We start from the raw sequence: 21,734 nt of genomic DNA on the forward strand, positions 1-21,734 counted from the left end.
GATCCTGACTTATTGAGAGCAGAAGAGGTTGTTCCTGCAGAGAAGTAGTTTATTATACCTTTGATGTGCCTGTTAAGGTTTTCCCCCTCACCTTACTCTACTTGACTAGGCTGACAAGGGTTAACCCAAAAACAACCGACTAGAGTAGGTGATACTAGTTAGCGTGCAAGAGTTGTGTTTTCACCAAGGTTTACTTCAAACAATACGTATTTTCCATTGATGTATCATGGACTGAAGACAACAATTTCTTACATAAGAGAGCGGGCAACAGATAACCAAATGTTGATAGTTGTACAAGTCCTCTTGTACTTTACCCAACTTGTTTCAAGAGTCATACATGGTTTCATGCGAAACTAACCTATGAACAAAACAAGAAAACAAACAACAAAACAAAGCATAAGAAAAATCAACAGCAAAAGTAAAGTGAGTAAGCAAACAAGCAAGAAGACAAATAAACCAAAAAATCAAGTAAGCAAACAAACTGAAAGCAAACACTACTCCTATTCCTAAGCTAACGGTGCATGGGCCATCTCACGTGAAGTGATACTTCCAATGCAACCACCGACGCATTGGTTAACCCATGTTGGTGAAGGCATGGTTCGCGAACAAGACAGTTGCGTGAACCAGCAAACAAGAAAGATGTAATAGTGAAGACAAACACACTCCAAGTTTAAAAACGTCCACAGAATGAAAATGAGTGAAAGTGCATGTCATGCATTCTGTGGAGTTGCCATGGTGTTGTGCTACACTGCGTTCAGATGTTTAGTGTATGCATTCTCTTGACTATGACATGCAAGAAAATGTGAGAGAGGTAGGCCACTTACATTGTGCACGTGTTATTTTTGTGTAAGATTCCTCCAATGCATGAGCGATGGGATCATGTAGTTCGAGTGGAGGAAGGGAAATCTAGGTGTTTTGTTGATCTTCAATGCAAAGCAAAGAGTGATGAGGAGCCTTAAGTGTTTTAACAATTTCCTGACCGGAAGTGAAACCAACCTTAGGACAGCGAGGACCTAACATAACCATCAGCTTGGGCTGAAGTGCCTCAACAGTCCCCGGGGTTTCGACTTTGTTGACAGATGGATCATCATAAACCAGTGTTTTAGACAAATTAACAATGATTGAATCAACATCATGATCAGATGAGGAAGTGAATAGATCATGACAACCAAGATCAGAAAATTCAGGATGTTTGTTGGCATCCTCATGATTAGATGAATTGCACAGAGGGGTAGATGAGAAGCAAATATGTTCACCCTCTGTGTTTTCCGAAATGACAAATGATAGATTAGACGGATTTTCGAAGGAAGATGTGTCCTCTCTGCACTATAATGACAGACTAAAATCTAACGTGTCCTATGAATGACCAAAAGTAGAGACACCTAGAAATGAGTTTTCACAGGGGAAATTAGCAATGGCAGAATCACAAGGGATGTTAGGATAAACCAAATGAGGCGCAGCTAGAAGGGAGTCATCCTTCACCATGAATTCTTCTTTAGATTCATGCACACACTCATCATGAATGATGGCGCAGGTTGGCTACATAACACCAACTTCGTCCACAACTTGATTCTCGTTCACAACAGGTGAGGAATCCAGAATGGGAGAACACAAGACAGTACAATCCGAAGGATCAATAGAACACGAGGACGGAGGTTGAGGGAATGAATCCATGTGACAACCAACAAGCTTGCAAGCCAAATCTGCATAGATATCAAGAGCAGGTGGGGTGGGAGGATGTGACAGTTCAACAAATGTGTGTGCATGAACTCCCAGATCACTTCACGGTGGTGGAGTTGTTTGATGAGGCGAAGGTGGACAGTCACTTGTGATAGAAACTGTGCCTGCCTGTGATTGCATAGCTCCATCACCGAAGTGTGCTGAGCAGGGTTCGGATATGTGAAGAAGATACTCAAATATTCCATCAAGAAACTCCCAATCAATATCATCTTCGAGGAATCTGCATACAAGATTACACAAGCACATGTAAAACTTTTCAACGGATTCATCGGGTGCTTTTCGTAATTTCAGAATTTCTTTGTTGAGTGCTTTACAATCAAAGTGATTGAAAGAAAGGTTTATCTCTACGACCAGATGAGAAAGAGAATGAATAGATTTTTCGAGCAGCATGGCACACCAATGCATTGGGTGCCCTCAAAGCGTGTAAATGAACAACACGCAGCTCATGTATTCTTCAAAGAATCCATGTCTTTAACATGAGCCCATAACACTGACATGTGCCTAACAAAGGCTATGTGGCCTCCACCATCATATGTTTTATGAGACAAGTTATCTAAGAGCTTTTCCGAGATGATGAAGTCGTTTCCATAAGACATACACTCCGGAAGAGCAACTCAGTATTTAGTCATGACAGATATGTAGAGATTCAAAACAGATGTGAGGACTCAACTTGTCATCTGGCCCTGCTTCTAGTGAAAAAATATTGATGGTGTTGGACCCACCAACATGTAAGGGCATCTCCCCGGTAAGAAGTCCCAATTAGACCTCAGACCTTTTGGTGTAGGAGTCCCAACAGTGGGTTGTACGGTAATGCCTCGACCGCGATTTCACACAGAGGCAAGTAGGATAACTCTATTGGTAGCAAAGGTGTGATAGTTGTAGTGAGCCAAGGAAGGTGAATGAGAGGTTCTAACACACGGGGGTTGAGATGAGTGCGCCCCTTAGAAACTTGTGATAGCACATAGTTAAGAAGGGAACACATGAGCGAAGATGCATCACAACATGGAAGGCAAATTAGCAAGCAATCCAAAGTGATGGTTAAACCAACAACACATTTCAAAAAGATTCATACATACATACACAGATATCTATACATGCATGCATAAGCAAACCAATACATATATCATTTAGAGTAAACCAGATAGCATAGAATACAATACAACATATGCATGAAATGTGTTGGCTCTTGTTATATTAAGAAGTGTAAGTTCAATTCATACAATACATCCATGTCCAACCACTAGTTCCGATAGCAGAACATTACTGCCACAACCGCCTGCTCCTCCAGAGAGATGTACTAGCTCTGCGCAGTGGAGAAGCCAAGACTCATTACAATACTATCCAAGCTCTCTCTAAGATAGTCCTATCCAAAGCTTGGCTGACCAAAAGCCCTTTACAATGAGTTATGAGGTTCTATTTATAGCAAAGGGTGGGGTGACCCTTGACATTCCCCTTTGTGACAGCTCATCTACCCTCATGACTCTTCATCTACTCTATGGTTGTTACATCCAACTATCGACACTTGAACTTCCACTTGACAAGACGTTACATTACAATACACATGTGTCCATGTGAGACAAAATGGCTTGAGCAAGCCATGCAAGACATCACTAACACTCGGTCCGTTGTGGTGAGACCAACTCTTTGACATGCTTGTGATGGTGAAGGTGGTGAGCTGATGCCAAGCTTGGTCGTCTGTGATGGTGTGCATGTGCTCCATGGTGACATCTTGCTGAAGCGAACTCTTACCTCCGTTGCATCTAGGTGCATTGGTGTGGCTCCTCCATCCAACTCATCTGTTAACATGTGCATGGTATTCTTGGGTGCAGCTAAACCGGCAACACACTTATGCATAGTATCTATGTTGATCTTCCAGTGTGTGCTGGTGGTGATGCACATCAACTGTCAACTACATGTTCAGCTCGAGTTGGACTTGCTTCTTGTCTTTGCCTCGGTGAGTGTGCTAAATGGTTGGGATCACATGCGTGTGTATGATGAGATGCATGCTGTTGAATTCCCTTGCATGTGATCAACAACATTGCTCACCATGTCTGCTCCGTGCCAATTGCTGGGATGGATATTTAACTTGTATGGAACACATATTTCATTAAAATTGGAATTAAATAGTGTATCTAGAATTTCAGAATAACCAAAGAACTCAATTCTAGTGATGTTCTTGTAATAAAAAAAGTTCCAAATTTAATGAAATAAGTGATATGGGCACAGTTTCATCTATAAGTGCATGTTGCACCTGATGTTGTACCTGTTCTTGTTGCAACTTATTCTCTTATCTATGTAGCTCTTGTTCTTCCTTGAGTTGCTACCTGAGCACATGTAACTCCTTCTCTGTTTCATTCTCTACTTTCGTGTGATCTTCATGTTGTGTCATCACTCCATAGCCCAATTCTCCAAAGTTGCTTTCACCACAAGTGGATCTGCTTAAATGTGAAACTTTGTTCCACCTCTGTGTTGTCAACAACCTTCCTCTTACATTCGTTACATCCGATATGTTTCCTTTAGCTGTTGTTCATGATGTTTCTTTTTGTGATGTTGTTGTCGTCATATCTTGATGTCCTTGTCTACAAACAACTTGATGTCTTCGTGGGTAGGCAAGTCCATAGACACTTGATCGACTGCATCCCCAAGTGTGCTCTGAATGGTGTCTTTGACTCTGCTCTCTTGGAAACCATTGTACCTGTACTGTTGAGAGGTAGATGAACACCTATGATACCTGGAGACATGGCAACACTCATGGCAAGCAATCTGTCAATCGAAAACCAAAATGAGCTTGAGAACTGACTTGCAACATACCTGTGTGACTGTTCATGAAGGTTACGCAATTTCGGTTGGGAGGTCGGGAGGCTGAGTGCCAAAACTACGCAAGGCACAGTTTGGGCTGCTGAGAGGCTGACTGACTACTGGAACTACATAGTGCACGGTCTAGTCTAGCTGCTGACTATTGGAATTATGCAATGCGCAATCCCAACTGACAATGGTTGCAGGCTCAGTGACTGCATTGCACAATTTTCTGGGCCAATAGTCATTATCCCTCAGAATCACGTAATGCAATACTGGAGGACAGTCACTGGGAAGAAATGTGCATTTCCTGAGAGGAAGATAGAGCCTTCCCTCTTAGGATTGCACAATGTTGTCTTGGTGAGGCAAAGTTTAGGCCAAGCCTGCCCAGACCTGCCGACGGGAAACTGAAAGCGAATGTGAATGTGAATGCATGGCAATACTGAGTGTAAGCATAAGTGAATGATAGTGCATGCAAACAGTGAAAGAAAGTTTCAGAAAACAGAACAACATGCATGTGGTTGAGGCGAGTCACTGAATCGGTGACCATTCGTGAAAAACAATTTCATGCATGCAACAGCAGTGAGATGTTAACGAAAACTGAAACGGTGCTAGTACAAGTTAGTATGTATTAAAATGACAGCAAGTGTTCGCTCAAGCAAACAACATTCATATGAAACGAAACACAAAAGGCGCCAGAAATGCAACACAAGACATGAGAGGCGGACTTACCCCAAGACAGCTGAGCTGAATGTGTCGACGACTCTTAGATGCAATGTGGGATGCTAGAGCTGTAAGGTCGATGTGAGGAATGAGCTTTGAAACGTTCGTTTCATTAGTTTTGATAAAATCAAAGATGTGATGCACATGCCACAAATCTAGGAAGAGCGACACTTGGTGGGAGGTTTCTGAAATGATCCTTGCATGCAACCTCCAGTTATTGAAAGTAGATCCCTGAATCAAGGGATGCCTTTGCATGCTACCTTGGGAGAAGCAGCCCATGCATGCAATTCATTTTTGCTTAGTCTCAGAGGGAACTGGTCAACTGAGTTTCACATGCAATAGTCTGCTCAACTGCTAGGAGAAAATGTGCATTTCTGGAAGGGAGCTGGGCTAGCTGCCCAGAAGATTTGAGCAATTTCTGAGCAGAGAAGTTGATTGTTTCCCAGGATTGAACAAATTTTGGGCTGAGCAACCATGCTAGGAAGAATTGCACAATTTTTTGCATGAATTCTGACTGTTAGAATTGCACAATTCTAGAGCCTATTAGGCTTCCAGACAGAATTGTGCAATTTTTGGAGGGAAGGTTGGTTGCCCTCCAAAATTGCGCAATTTCTTGAGGGAGATGCTCAGTCTGCAGCTGGACCAAGTCCGGAGGAACAACCTGTGAGGGGAATGGAACAAGCTCTAATGGATAGGCTGTCATTCTGTAAGAAAATAACTAAAGCTGGTGTACTTGACGAAGCAAGACATGCTGATGTGAAAGGTTGGTAGGGAGGCTCCAAAACGAAACTAAGGCAAAATTTTGGAGGGTGTTCATAGCAGCTACAATAGGTCAATAGAAGAGAAGTGATAGTGAAGAGAAGTGGGTCAGATAGGAGAAGAAAGGCTTTGCAGTTGAGTGCACAGAGGCCTAAGTGCGCAGACCCCTACAGCTGAGTGCGTAGGGTAGCTTTGAGTCTATAAATTTGAATTGAAGATCAATAAAGGCAGTTACCAAAGAATTCCTATGTATATATGTTTTATCTTTGTTTCCGTTAATGTTATATGATGTATATGAAAAATAATTTTTATGGAATATTGATTGAATATTGCACGATTTTGTTGAATAACTGTTAATGATGTACACAAAGCAAGTTTATGTATTTTCACAAATACTCAGATGAATTCTCTTATGATCACTAATAACTTAAGTAAATCTACGTGAACCCTAATTTAGGATTGATTTCTGATGTGCATAAATAGATAGAGTGACTATTAAAGGTATGTAGAGACTAATCTTAGACCTTCGCAGAGGTCTAAAGACCATTTTGATAGAGTTGTAGTAGTGAGCCCTAGAAGAGTATCGATCTGCACGAAGGCATTTCTGAGGCACTAAAAGACATCACACTAGTCTCTGGATGCAGAAACTTGGTTCTTGCATCCCCCCATACTGCTTCGGGTGAGACTGCAACTTACGCTATGTGGGTTGTTTCCGAAAGGGCCAGTAGTGTAGAGATTTGCTAGTTGGCACAACTAACTCTGAACCTAGGTTAGGACCCCCTAAGACAACAAATGGTTGCATTTCCAGGACCAGGATCTTCTTGAAAGAGATGTGTGATGTCGCATCACTAGAATCCAACCAAGAAAGAAAATGAAAAGCAGTTGGATTGGAAGATTCATGAGTTCGCGACGCAAGAAAATAGGAATTCACGCCTATTGAAGGAAGAGTGGTTGAATAGGTATTTGTATACAGAGATACACGAAATCTTCTTCTGCACTTTTCCCATTGAATTGTACGAGTGGTTAGCTAAATTGACAGACAACCAAGGAAGGTGGAAGCTTGATAATCCTATAGTGTGGACTCCTGAAAACCAAATCGCGCTGGCTAATGATCATTGGCTCGATCGGATTCTAGGAGGATTTGTTATAGAATTCACAGTTGATACCTCAGTCAGCTACAGCGAAGCGGAGTGGTGATTTTTCAAAGGACCACGAGGTAAGTATTTAAGATCTTTGAATACCTGGATTAAAATGTTGTTATGTGAAAAACGGGTTATGCCATTGCCTTGATGTTCAGAGCTATGCGAAGTGGAAAACTCTTTAGAGATCGAGAGAGATTAGGTCCAGAATATAGCCCATTGATTGGATGTCCTTTGAGCGTGTTAGCAACTAAATCTGCCTTAGGCTGAAAGAAGGCAAAATTCAGGGTAACCACAAACCACGCTCAGTCTGGTAGCTAGCCCTACTAGAATAGGAGAGGGCTCTTGTAGAGCCTCTAACTTGCAGCTAATTATCCATCATTACCTACAGCTTTTCCTCACTTATCCCTCTCTTTTGCCCTATTTTCCTCATAAACTTACCTAGATCATTACATTTGATGTCTTTAAGCATGATTGGTTAACTTTGCTAATGTTTGGCTGTTTGTCTAGATTTTTGACATATGCACAGAGATTCCGCAGCTGTCTGGCAATTCCGCAGCCATTCAGCAATTCCACAGCTATCTGGTCATTCCGCAGCCTTTTCATTGATCTCTATGTTCCACGTGTCATTTTGCAAAACGAAATCACATGGGCACGTAGGAATGAAGGTGTTAAAGGTTCCTATGCTATTGGTTCAGTCAGAAACGCCACGTACACCTCCGGTCAACGTGGATCAAACTTCGGTCAACAGAGCCAGCTCAAACGGTGTTGCGTAAGCTGAAAGGTCACGTCACTCCAGATGGCGATTCCTCCACGCTACGCAGATCATGGGAGACAGGATCCAACCTTGGATTCAACCTCCATGACGACTGTACCCTCCAGAACGCACACGGACCTGTTTACGTGTTGCTGAACCATTTAATTAGCATGATTGACAGTTAATTTCCAGTTTCATGTTTTACGTAGTAGGCAGTTGATCATACGCCTATAAAATCCAGCGTCTGCGCACGCTTAAGGATTAGTCTTTTAGTTATTTTGTTTATGTAATTGCTGCAATTTTAGCGTATCCAGAAACTCTGTTTTGAAGCTGTTGTTTCAGCACTTTTTACTGTAATTTCTACATATGAGTTAATAGAAGACTGTGCTTTTTTGATTTCAAGTAGTTGATCTTTCCTTGGGTTTTGTGGATGGAGGGCCCCCATTCATAACAGCCTTTGTACAGTAACTTTATCTTCATGTTCTTGCCATTTCCTTCTTTTGAATTCAGCAATTTTCCTTTTATTTAACGCATGTATAGTTTTGATTTACTTTCATTTCCAGCATTTATTTTAAACTGATCAGGATTGTTTTCTGCAGGTTTTAGCCCGGGATTGTGTGTCTTTATGTATTTGCTTTATCTCTGATGGTATTTTCAGTTGTCATATTTATAGTTGCTGCCTTTACTCTGTTTTTCTAGCTTAACTTCTAGCTTAGTTTCTCAAGCTGTATGCTAACACATTGATGGTCTCCTTATCATAAGTTGTTCATCTTTAAGAGATCAGAATACTAATAAATTACAGCTTGCTTTGAGTAGCTTTTGGCTTATATCACTAACTCTTTCTTCACTTGTTACACATAACAATGTATGTTGGAAGCAGAATGCTGGAGAAAGGCACAGTGGTGTTATAATTTGTCATTTAGAGCTTTATCACTTTTTGGACTTATCTCTAACTACTTCTTAATCGTGTTTTACATAGTACTATATGTTGGAAGCAGAGTGTTAGGAAGAGATGAACATTATCTTTGGTCTTTAAAGTGGTTTTCTTACCTTTTTATTTGCAGCAGCATGAGTAGTGACTAGTGCCATTAGAAAGTGGTTCTTTGCTTTCAGTTCATTTCAAGTTATTTATTTCAAGCTCTTTCTTTGCAAAGTTTAGAAGGTAGTTAGAAACCACCAGCAACACACACTCACTCATTTAGAAATCACCTTACACACACTATCACTCATCTGTTTATAAAACCTCCATTCCATCTTAGGAAGATAGATTAACCACAAACAACACCCCCAAACGACAAAAAGATCTAAGAAGTTGCTTAAGTACATATAGTACACCTTCACTTCATCAGCTTACGAGCCCCTGGTTGACAATTTATGATAGCAATTTAGACGACACTAAATTGACTAAACATTTTGGCGCCGTTGCCGGGGAAGTGAAATTAAGTAGCCATATTCTTAGAGAAAAAAAAACATAAAATTTCAAGGAAAGAAGTTGATAACCTATCAAAGTATGCTCTCCTCTTGCACTTCAAAGTGATCTGGAGGATCAGAAAAGAGAAAGTTATTGATTTAGTAGTTTCTTGAGTATGCTCTCTTCTTGCACCTAGAGTGACCTGGAAGATCAGAAAAAGAACTATTAACTTGACTTGAAGAAAAATAAAAAAAGAATGACATGCATAGAGCTAGAGATTCTAGGGGAAGGTTTTTAGCTAGAGCTCGAAGTTCAATTTTTACAAGTCCATCTGCTTCAAGGGATAGACAAGAGACACCTCCCTTATCTCCAACCGACACTCCTAGTCCTAGAATTCCTGGAATTCAAGAGCCGAGAGTTGACTCTCCCACACCTTCTATTGAATTTGAACCAGGAAGAGACTCTTCTCTTTCTCCTACAGAAAGACCAATTGTAATTGAGGAAGTAGAATCACCTGAAGAAGAAGGAGAAATCTCTTCTCATTCACCCTTTGTAGAGGAACCAGAAGATTTTGAAATCCCTAGGGTAACCATCATGGCAGAGGAAGAAAGAGGTGGTAGAGGTAGAGGTAGAGGAGGAGGAGGAAACAACAACAATAATGGAGGAGGTAGAGGTCCCCTTGGAGGAGGAAATAGAGATGGGGATAATTCATTTGGGTTTCCCATTGTTAATGAGGATTCCCGAGCCACTATGAAAAACATATCGCCATCTGTCCTCCCAAATTTCCATGGGTTAAGAACTGAGGACCCTGAAACATTTTTATTTGAGTTTGAAGTTGTGTGTCGAACTTATGACTATCTGGATGACTCTCAGAAACTCAAATTGTTCCCTTCAACACTGAAAGATCAAGCTTTGAAATGGTTCATGGGGTTACTCACTCAATCCATTAGGTCTTGGGATGAAATGAAACAAACATTTTTGGATAGGTATTTGGACTATTGTATGCCTACTAATCACAAGGACGAGGTATTTAAAATGATACAAAGAGAAGATGAGAGCTTAGAAGATTTACTTGAAAGATTTCAATATAACCTGAAACGAGCAAAAATGAGTAATTTGGATGAAGAGACCTTAAAAGCCCTCCTATTAAAAGCTATTAGGGATGAATGGATAGATATCTTGAATATGATGGGGAAAGGGGATATTTCTCAACTTTCACTCAATGATATAGCAGAACTCTGTATCCATCTCTCAAGGGGCAAATCAAAAACTCAAAAAGGGCCTAGAGATCCTTCTCTCCTTCGAGCAAATAAATCTGCAACGGGATCAGTAAGTAGGGCTGAAATCGGCAATATGCTTGATGAATTCAAAACTGACATCTTAAGGAGTCTTAGTGAACAACTAGATACCCTTAAGATTCACAATAAACAAAAAGCAGAAGCTGAGGCTTTGGCCATTTTTTGCCCGAAATGTAGAAAGAAACATGCTTTAAGGGAATGTCCCTTGGATGCACACGTTGTAGAAACATGCGTAATTTGCTCAGAAACTCATGAGACTAAGGATTGTCCTTCAATACCTGGCCTCAAAGCAGTCTTTCAAGAGGATCCAAATACACTTGAATCTCTCTGTTTTGTTGCAAGGAGACCTTGGCAAGGGCAACAGAATCAAGGGTTTAACAACTCTATGAATTTTCAATCCCAACCAAATTGGAATCCTTGGCAACAACCTTGGCCTCAACCTCAAAATGCTTTTCAAGCATGGATTCAAAGCATGCAAAATCCTTATGGGAGACTTGCTCAATTCTATCAATATCCTCCATCATTTCAGAATCAGCAAGCTCCACAACTTCCAAATCAAGGTCAACAAATATCATTGCCATACCCTCAACAACAACAACCTCCTCCACAAAATCAAAATTCTCAACTCTTGCTTCAATCCCAGCAGAAGTCAAATCAACTTCCCTCTCAGCCATTACCAAATCCAAATAATAGGAATCCTAAAAATGCTTACATGATGGAAGGTCAACCATTCCCTACCTATATGGTTGTTCCTCTCAATGAAGTACAACTCAGATCAGGTAGAATCCTAGATCAACCTTCTACAAGTGTTCAACAACCAAGCATTTCTGAGGAAGAATCTCTCAAAGTCAATAAGGGTTCTGAAGTATCACTTCAAAACCAAAATATCCAAAAAGAAAAAGAAAAAGAATCAACTTCTACAACTCCCATAGTTGAGCAACCGACATCTTCAGCTACACCTCCTTTTCCTGAAAGATTACAAATTGACAAAGGAGTGGAAAAGCAAATTTGGTTGCCTGACTATAGTTTTCTAGATGAATTGAAGAATGTCTGTATCAAGATTCCCTTGTTACAAGCCATTAAGGAAATTCCCATTCTAGCAAAGACAATAAAGGAGTTGAGTTTGAAGAAAACAGGAAAGAGAACCAGAGATGCCAAAAGGATACATCTAGTTGGAAAAATTGCAGACATTATGATGGGTAAGATTACCATGCAAAAGTATGTGGATCCCGATAGCCCTATTGTCAAAACTCATATTAATGGGGTTGAAATCCCAAATACTTTGATTGACTTAGGAGCCGCTATCAACATCATGAGTAGACAGACCATGGATCAGTTAAAGCTTCCTAACCTTCTCTTTACACCTACTTTACTGCAACTTGTAGATCGATCAATCATTAAACCTGATGGTGTATTGGAAGACATTCCAGTCTCCCTAGACTCTTGGGAATATCCAGTTGATTTTATGATTTTAACTCCCAAGAACAATCTAGGAGGACATCCTCTTATCTTAGGAAGACCTTGGCTAGCAACAGCTGATGCTTTTATCAGTTGTAGGTCTGGGGACATGTATATATCAGATGGTAATTCCACCAAGAAATTCAACTTGTATCCTCCAGCAAAGGCAATAACAGAAATAGGAGAAGATGAGTGGGTTGATGATGAGGATACTATTCAACCTGTTCTAACCATCTCTGAGATCAGTGAAGATAGTCAAATTCTAAATACATTAGAAAATTTTGAAATACCTTTAGAATATGACTCTACACAGTTTCAGTTAGATGCGGACATTGAATATCTCTCCTCTAGACAGATGTCTCTCTTCTCAATGGAAGAGTTTGGTAGTTCTACAGTTGAAATCTTTCCAGGAAAAACATTGAACATTAACAGAAACTTGGAAAGACCACAACAAGAAGAATTAACCAAACTTTTGCAAAAACATTCCACTGCATTTGCATGGGAATACACTGACATGAAAGGAATCGATCCTAAGACTTGTATTCATCACATCTATATTGAAGAAAACAGCAGACCTATTAGGCAACCACAAAGAAGGATGAATCCAAACCTTAGGGAAATCGTGAAAGAAGAACTCCAGAAATTGCTCAAGGTAAACTTCATTTACCCCATTTCAGATAGCCAATGGGTTTCTCCCTTGGTTATAGTACCCAAAAAGAATGGTAAATGGAGAGTTTGCATTGATTATCGAGAATTGAACAAGGCAACCTTAAAGGATCATTTCCCTCTACCTTTTATTGATCAGGTACTAGACACTTTAGCAGGTAAAAAGTATTTCTCATTCTTGGATGGTTTTAGTGGGTATAATCAAATTCAGGTAGCACCTGAAGATCAAGACAAAACCACATTTACTTGTCCTTGGGGAACTTTTGCCTACCGAGTACTCCCTTTTGGATTGTGCAATGCACCCGCTACATTTCAAAGGGCTGTACTAGGAATCTTTTCAGATCTAATTCATGATTGTGTAGAGGTCTACATGGACGATTTCACAGTTTATGGTAATACATTTGAAGAAGCTTTGGAAAATTTGGAAAAAGTACTGATAAGATGTAAGGAAACTAATCTTTCTTTAAGTCATGAAAAGTGTTTTATGATGTTTACTGAAGGGATTGTTTTAGGACATCATATTTCAGGAGATGGGATTAAGGTTGATAGATCCAAAGTTGAAGTCATCTCTAAGTTACCTGTTCCAAATTTCCAGAAAGATGTTAGAAGTTTTCTTGGGTTTACTGGATATTACAGAAGGTTTATTGAAAACTTCACTAAGATAGCATCTCCTCTTTTCAAATTGCTTACCAAAGACTGTGAGTTCAAATGGGATCCTGAGTGTCAATCTGCCTTTGAAGCTTTAAAGACTAGAATATCTGAAGCACCCATCTTAAGGGGGCCAAATTGGAAACTCCCTTTCCACATTTCTACTGATGCTTCAGATACAACTCTAGGAGCTGTTTTGGGACAAAAGGATTTGATCCCTTATGCCATTTATTACACCAGTAAAAATTTGACTCCCACTGAGTTAAATTATACTGTTACAGAAAAAGAGTTCTTAGCTGTAGTACATGCGATCAACAAGTTTAGACACTACATAACCGGCTATGAAACCTTTTTCCATACTGATCACTCTGCCATAAGATATTTAATGAACAAACCTGTTACTAATGGCAGAGTTACAAGATGGCTTTTACTTTTACAAGAATTCAACATTACTGTGTTAGATAGACCTGGAAAACAAAACACAGTAGCTGATTTCTTGTCTAGAATCCAAAACACTAATGAAGATTCTCCAGTAGAAGATAAGTTTCCAGATGAATACCTGTTTGCAGTAACTACCAAGACTCCTTGGTATGCAGATATGGCTAATTATCTAGTTACAGGGAAGCTACCTCTACACTTATTTCCTAATGAGAAAAGGAAAATCATTCAGGAGAGTTCACATTATTCTTGGATTTCTAATGAATTGTTCAAAACAGGGCCAGATTGTATAATCAGAAGATGTGTTCGGGAAGATGAAATGCCTGACATCCTTAAGGCATGTCATGATGAACCATGTGGCGGGCACTTTGCTGACAAGAGGACCGCCTATAAAATCCTTTCTCTAGGATATTATTGGCCCTCTCTCTTTAAAGATGCAAAGCAGTATGTTAGAAGGTGTGACAGCTGCCAAAGAGTTGGGAGACCAACTCCTTCAAATGAAATGCCACTACAGCCTCAGGTATGCATCGAACCCTTTGAGAAATGGGCTCTAGATTTCGTTGGACCAGTTAATCCACCATCAAAGCAAAAGAAGAATATACTGGTTTGTACTGATTATGTTACTAAGTGGGTAGAAGCCAAAGCTTTGCCTTCTTCCACTGAAAATTCAGTTGTTCAATTTCTTTTTGAGGATATTTTCACTCGTTTTGGTGTCCCAAGGGAAATTGTGACAGATCAGGGCAACCAATTTACATCTAAATTGATGGAGAAGCCGATGGAGGAATATAAGATCAAGCACAGAACATCTACTCCATACCATCCGCAATCAAATGGCCAAGTGGAATCTACCAATAAAGTTCTTGAAGGCATTATCACCAAGACTGTTCATCTTCATAGAAGAGATTGGGCGGAAAGGCTTCCTGAAGCCTTATGGGCCTATAGAACTACATGGAGGAACACAACAGGACATTCTCCCTATGAACTTGTTTATGGGAAGGAAGTCCTGCTCCCCATTGAATTCCAAATCAAGACCTTCAAGGTGGCAGTCCAATTGGGAATGAGCCTCTCAGAAGCCCAAAAACACAGAATGGACCAGCTAAATGAGCTAGATGAGATAAGACAAGATGCAATTCTAAGGACCGATCTAGTTCAGCACCAAAGATCTAAATGGCATGATCGTCATATCAAAGAAAGAAAGTTTCAGAAAGGAGATTGGGCTCTATTGTTTGATTCAAAGTTTAAAGACTTCAAAGGGAAATTTCAAACTCATTGGCTTGGGCCATATGAGATTGATGAAGTCTTTAGTAATGGAGCAGTTCGAGTGAAAACTATTGATGAATTTCATACTCCTCTTATTGTGAATGGCCATCGCTTGAAGATCTACCAGAAGCCACTCTCAAAAGAGGAATTTGTCAAGTTGTTTAAAGAAGATTCTGCAATCAGGTTGGTGGAGAAGGATTCTTCTCCTCCATCAGCCTAATCTTTGGTTTTTGAAAAAAAAAAAAGAGAAAAAAAGAATAAAAGTATAGGCCTGAAAACCAGTCTCTGATTGGCAGTCCTATGCAGAAAATCTGAGGTGAAAATCAGGGTCACCTGACACCTCACATTTTCCAAAAAGAAAAAAAAAATCCCTCTTCTTTTCCTTGTTCCATCTCATTTCATTATTTCATCCATTCCATTCACCATCTCATTCATCCAATCATTCTCACTCCACCTCATTTCTTTCCATCCATTCATCCATTCCATTCACCATCTCATTCATCCAATCATTCTCACTCCACCTCATTTCTTTCCATCCATCCATCCATTACATTCCATCTCACCAATAAAGTCATTGTCAGATTTATTTCACACAACTAAAGTTGTTTTGTGCAGACAAAAGGGTATCACTGCAGTTTCTGCAGCTGAGGAGCAATTCCGCAGCCAACATCCCAATTCCGCAGCCGATACACTTTCTGCACCTGCATAAAAAAACACAGTCTGTTTAAGAAGGAATCTGCAGTCCAAAAAGTCATCAGCAAAAATTGAAAAAGGTCATATAGCAGCAATAAACAATGAAAGGTTAGCACAGATGAGCAAAAGGGAATCAAAGCGCGGATACATGAGGTATGATCTAATTTCTAAACTTACGGTTATAACATTTTGCATGGTTTACGGATTGTGTTTTTTGCCATTTAATGTAATGATTACCAGTCCTTTCCATCACTCGACCGGAAATCCACGTATCCCTCAACCTTGATAGTCCTTATTCATCACGATTTTTAAAACTCAAGCACGGCTGCTCTTCCATTTAAATTCCTGTACCTGAGTGACGTAGACAATTGTACTACGGCTCTCTACGTTATGATTCCGCAGCCAAATGTACACTCATGACCGATGTCTAAGGGACTTAACCGTTTCTTCCCATTATTCATAACCCTCCTACGCATAATCTCATTCACGCTGTTGATTCACTTCCGCATTTCCCTTGTTTTCCACTGCTCTGCCTTATTCACTACTCTGCCACCGTAACCATACTCTGTTTTCCCCTCTGCTGAACTTTGACCACTGTTGTGAGTGCATTACGGCTGTTGTGTTGAAGCCGTAAATCTATTGTGTTGAAGCCACTACTGAAGCCGTATAACCCTTTTTCCAAAGAATTAAAACAGAGCAGTGAGAGAGCTGATGGGTAAACTTTTGAGGGTAGAGCCAGAGGGCTCTAAATTTCTGGAAGGATATCCCCAAGTCAAAGACGCTTTGCAGAAGGCAAATTGGCTCCAGTGCATCCAAAAATTCAAGGGTTATCATAGAGAGGTCACGAAGGCTTTTGCACATTCTTTCAGAGACAAAGACAATCAAGTGGAGATAGGAGATCTGAAATTTACAGTCACCGAAAGCAGTTTGGCACAGGCCACTTCATTACCACAAACTGGGGAGAGATGGTTCAAAAACTGATCAGTACAAGACCAGCAATGGAAACAAATTCTGAAAAATCCAGGTATGGACACTAGCATTTTTACAAAGGGAATCCCTATTAGTCTTGTCAAAGAAGAATGGACAACTTTGCTTCTGTTAATACAGAAATTCTTTACATGTGAAGGAAGATTTGGAGTTTTGTATGTTTATCATGCCAAAGTTATGATGCATTTCTTAGGAGAGCATGACATTAACCTTCCATACTTTTTACTCTCAAGCCTTAGAAAAATGTGCTCAATAGTCCAAAGAAACCCAAGAAACATTGAGCCACATTTGTACCATCATGGGCTTGTCAAGATACTAGTAGAAGAACAATTGAAAGCAAAAAGAGACACATGGGAAAGATTTCTTGTAAGGAAACATTTCCAAGAGATAGGGGAAGCCTCTGGTAGTTCACCTCAAGTGCCTAAAAAGAGTAGAAGGAAAAGAACAGAGGAAATTACCCCAGAAACTGTTGTCCAAGAAGAAACTGTCCAAGACCCTGTTGAAGAAGAAATTGTTGCACATCATTCTGAAGAAGAAAATGACCCTGAGCCTGCTGTAGACATTGACCAAACAGCCCAAGAAATCATTACAGAAACCCTGCAAGAAATTGTCCAAGAGGCTGCTCAAAAGAAAAAGGAGAGTAGGAAGAGACAAAAGAAAGATAAAGGAAAAGCTATAGCCCAAGAAACCTACCTTACTCCTGAAAATTCCAGTGAAGAGGACACTCAGCCATTAGCACATAGATTAGCCCAACTTCATGAGGCTGCCCTTTCCAAGAAGATGCAAAAACAAAAGCAAAAGCAACAAAAAGAAAAACAGAGCATCACCACCGTGAGAAGGAGCAGCAGGCTACAAGGCAAAATGGGGGCCACAAAGGATAAAAAGTCACTCATTATTGACTTGAGCACACCTGAAAAGGTTGCTACAAGACTTGACTTTGAGAAAAGCCCTCCACATATTGAGCATGATAAGACTAGTCCTCCACGTGAGGAAAGTCCTTTTGAGCATGAACCTGAATTTGAGCATGAGCCTAGTCCAAAGAGGTCACCAGAGATTGATCTAATCAGCAGAAGGTTTATAATTACCTGGAGACATTAGAACAAGCTGCTGCTGGTCCAAGCACTATTCTACCTCTTGAGCAGCAAATCCACTCACTCAAACAGGAAAATTTTGAGCTTGAAGTTTTAAATCGCCACATCATACAAGAGAATGAAAAATTGAAGGAGCAAGCTAAGGTGGACAAGATGATCCACGATAATACCATGCTTCATCTAGGCCTTTGGCAAAGGAAAAACAGAAAGCTAAAGAAGAAATGCAGGAAGCTAAGCGGAGCTTTGGTCAATCTAAAATTCAGATGCTTGGTGAGGAAACCAAGAGTCAATGTGGCTACACAGAGGAAGAGGAGAAGACTAGATGTCTTAGCAGAGACATCTCAGCAGGTAGATTAAACAATGTTTTCGTTGCATGAGGACATGCAACACCCTCGTAGTGGGGGTATGTAGAGCCTCTAACTTGCAGCTAATTATCCATCATTACCTACAGCTTTTCCTCACTTATCCCTCTCTTTTGCCCTATTTTCCTCATAAACTTACCCAGATCATTACATTTGATGTCTTTAAGCATGATTGGTTAACTTTGCTAATGTTTGGTTGTTTGTCTAGATTTTTGACATATGCACAGAGATTCCGCAGCTGTCTGGCAATTCCGCAGCCATTCAGCAATTCCGCAGCTATCTGGTCATTCTGCAGCCTTTTCATTGATCTCTATGTTCCACGTGTCATTTTGCAAAACGAATCACATGGGCACGTAGGAATGAAGGTGTTAAAGGTTCCTATGTTATTGGTTCAGTCAGAAACGCCACGTACACCTCCGGTCAACGTGGATCAAACTTCGGTCAATAGAGCCAGCTCAAACGATGTTGCGTAAGCTGAAAGGTCACGTCACTCCAGATGGCGATTCCTCCACGCTACGCAGATCATGGGAGACAGGATCCAACCTTGGATTCAACCTCCATGACGACCGTACCCTCCAGAACGCACACGGACCTGTTTACGTGTTGTTGAACCATTTAATTAGCATGATTGATAGTTAATTTCCAGTTTCATGTTTTACGCAGTAGGCAGTTGATCATACGCCTATAAAATCCAGCGTCTGCACACACTTAAGGATTAGTCTTTTAGTTATTTTGTTTATGTAATTGCTGCAATTTTAGCGTATCCAGAAACTCTGTTTTGAAGCTGTTGTTTCAGCACTTTTTACTGTAATTTCTGCATATGAGTTAATAGAAGACTGTGCTGTTTTGATTTCAAGTAGCTGATCTTTCCTTGGGTTTTGTGGATGGAAGGCCCCCATTCATAACAGCCTTTGTACAGTAACTTTATCTTCATGTTCTTGCCATTTCCTTCTTTTGAATTCAGCAATTTTCCTTTTATTTAACGCATGTACAATTTTGATTTACTTTCATTTCCAGCATTTATTTTAAACTGATCAGGATTGTTTTCTGCAGGTTTTAGCCCGGGATTGTGTGTCTTTGTGTATTTGCTTTATCTCTGATGGTATTTTCAGTTGTCATATTCATAGTTGTTGCCTTTACTCTGTTTTTCTAGCTTAACTTCTAGCTTAGTTTCTCAAGCTGTATGCTAACACATTGATGGTCTCCTTATCATAAGTTGTTCATCTTTAAGAGATCAGAATACTAATAAATTACAGCTTGCTTTGAGTAGCTTTTGGCTTATATCACTAACTCTTTCTTCACTTGTTACACATAACAATGTATGTTGGAAGCAGAATGCTGGAGAAAGGCACAGTGGTGTTATAATTTGTCATTTAGAGCTTTATCACTTTTTAGACTTATCTCTAACTACTTCTTAATCGTGTTTTACATAGTACTATATGTTGGAAGCAGAGTGTTAGGAAGAGATGAACATTATCTTTGGTCTTTAAAGTGGTTTTCTTACCTTTTTTTTATTTGCAGCAGCATGAGTAGTGACTAGTGCCATTAGAAAGTGGTTCTTTGCTTTCAGTTCATTTCAAGTTATTTATTTCAGGCTCTTTCTTTGCAAAGTTTAGAAGGTAGTTAGAAACCACCAGCAACACACACTCACTCATTTAGAAATCACCTTACACACACTATCACTCATCTGTTTATAAAACCTCCATTCCATCTTAGGAAGATAGATTAACCACAAACAACACCCCCAAACGACAAAAAGATCTAAGAAGTTGCTTAAGTACATATAGTACACCTTCACTTCATCAGCTTACGAGCCCCTGGTTGACAATTTATGATAGCAATTTAGACGACACTAAATTGACTAAACAGCTCTCTCCGGGTCACACTCAGGAAAATAAACAATAGGGTCTGAGATGACTCAAAAATGAATACTGATTTTAGGCTAGGTAAATAAATATGAAAGAGGTATTTTGAAAAATGATTGAGTTTTCTGGGATGATGTGGGGCCAAGGACCAGCATGAGCAGAGAATTTAACTCAAATACGCAGGTTATTTCGTGAGGCAAGACAAGTGGAAAGTTTAGCAATTAGATTTGAAATAATGTGAGGTGGAGAGATTGTTTGAGAGTGTGAAAAGGGCATAAATACATGAATCCTTTTCAACATAAGAAAACATAGAACGTGAAAACTATCCCAAGGCAGAGCAGTACACTGAATTCTACCTTTTTACTTAGAAAGCTTTCACTGGAAATGAATATGAATGAAAATATGAAACATAATGAAATACATATGAAACATAAAGAAGATACATTTTCTAAACTCATGCCACAGGAATCTCATGAACCAGAGCTGCAATCTTTCATTAATTCTCTGTCAAAATGTACAGTGAGTGACTGGGTGTCTCTCCCACAGTTTCCCAGAAATTCCAACCCTTTGCAAATAGTGTTGCATACAATAAATAGACTATGCCATTGGGAAATAGAACGACCCACAGTTGGGGAGTTTTTCAAATGATTACAAACTGGAAATGGAAAGCCAACCATTAGTTACAGGTGCAGTGTTACAGAAATGACAAATGGCTTGGGTGACTGCTCGCCTTCCTTTGCCACTTGGATAGGAGCCCACCTTTAGTGAAAATACTTTTTAAACATTGCCTTAGTTTTCGAGAAAAATATAGTGTAAATGAGTGGGCCCACTTGGAGAAAGTCGCGAATCGAAATGTCGCGGAGCGGAAGTGATTTTGGCCTTTGGGTCCCTGTGCGCCGCGCCAAAAGCTATATGCGCCGCGCCACTTTGGAGGTGATTTTGAGGTACCTGCTGGAGTCCAAATTGTGCCCAAGTGTGCTTGTTGGAAAGCCCTACCTGTCTACTTTCCAAACCAAGTAGAATTTCTAAATTTTGTGCTCATTTACCCCTCCAAAACTTCATTCTCCCAAGACTGCTTCCTGTGTGTCAAAATAGGGGCAGAGAGGTCATTTTTTGAGTGTTTTTGACCTCATGGGGACTCAAATCATGCCCAAATTTCTTGTCCATGAACCAGCAGACATGAATTTTCATGATGAATCCAAAAATTCAAGCCATTTGTGATTTGGAGCTCCCAATCCTAAGCATCGCGCCAGTGGCGCAGCGCACAAGGAGAAAAAACCTGTGTTGTGACCAAAAATTTGCCATGTGACCAAAATTGCCCCAAATTTCTTGAAATTTGGGTTGGAGCTTCCTTATCAAGTGTTATGTTGGGCCAAAGAGGCTTCGGCCAATATCTAAAGTCGATCGAGCTCCCTTTGCCTCTTTTTCTTCTTGATTGCCTTCCTCAATTTCGCCTTCAAATTCCTGATACGGGCCTTGCACACTTTGTTTTGCACCATGTAGTGGAAATCCATGTGTCTCAGCAATGCATGGTCCTTGTCGGCCTTGTCCAGCAGCCTCTCCAAGTGCATGTTAACTCTCTCAATATTGGCCTCCCGATCCTCATTAACCTCTTGCAACAATGACGTGAGCTCAACTCTTCT

The sequence above is a fragment of the Pinus tabuliformis genome, chromosome Q (assembly GCF_031772625.1).
Source record: "Pinus tabuliformis cultivar Carrire ecotype Pingquan chromosome Q, CPIR1, whole genome shotgun sequence".
In the NCBI taxonomy this organism is placed as follows: Eukaryota; Viridiplantae; Streptophyta; class Pinopsida; order Pinales; family Pinaceae; genus Pinus; species Pinus tabuliformis.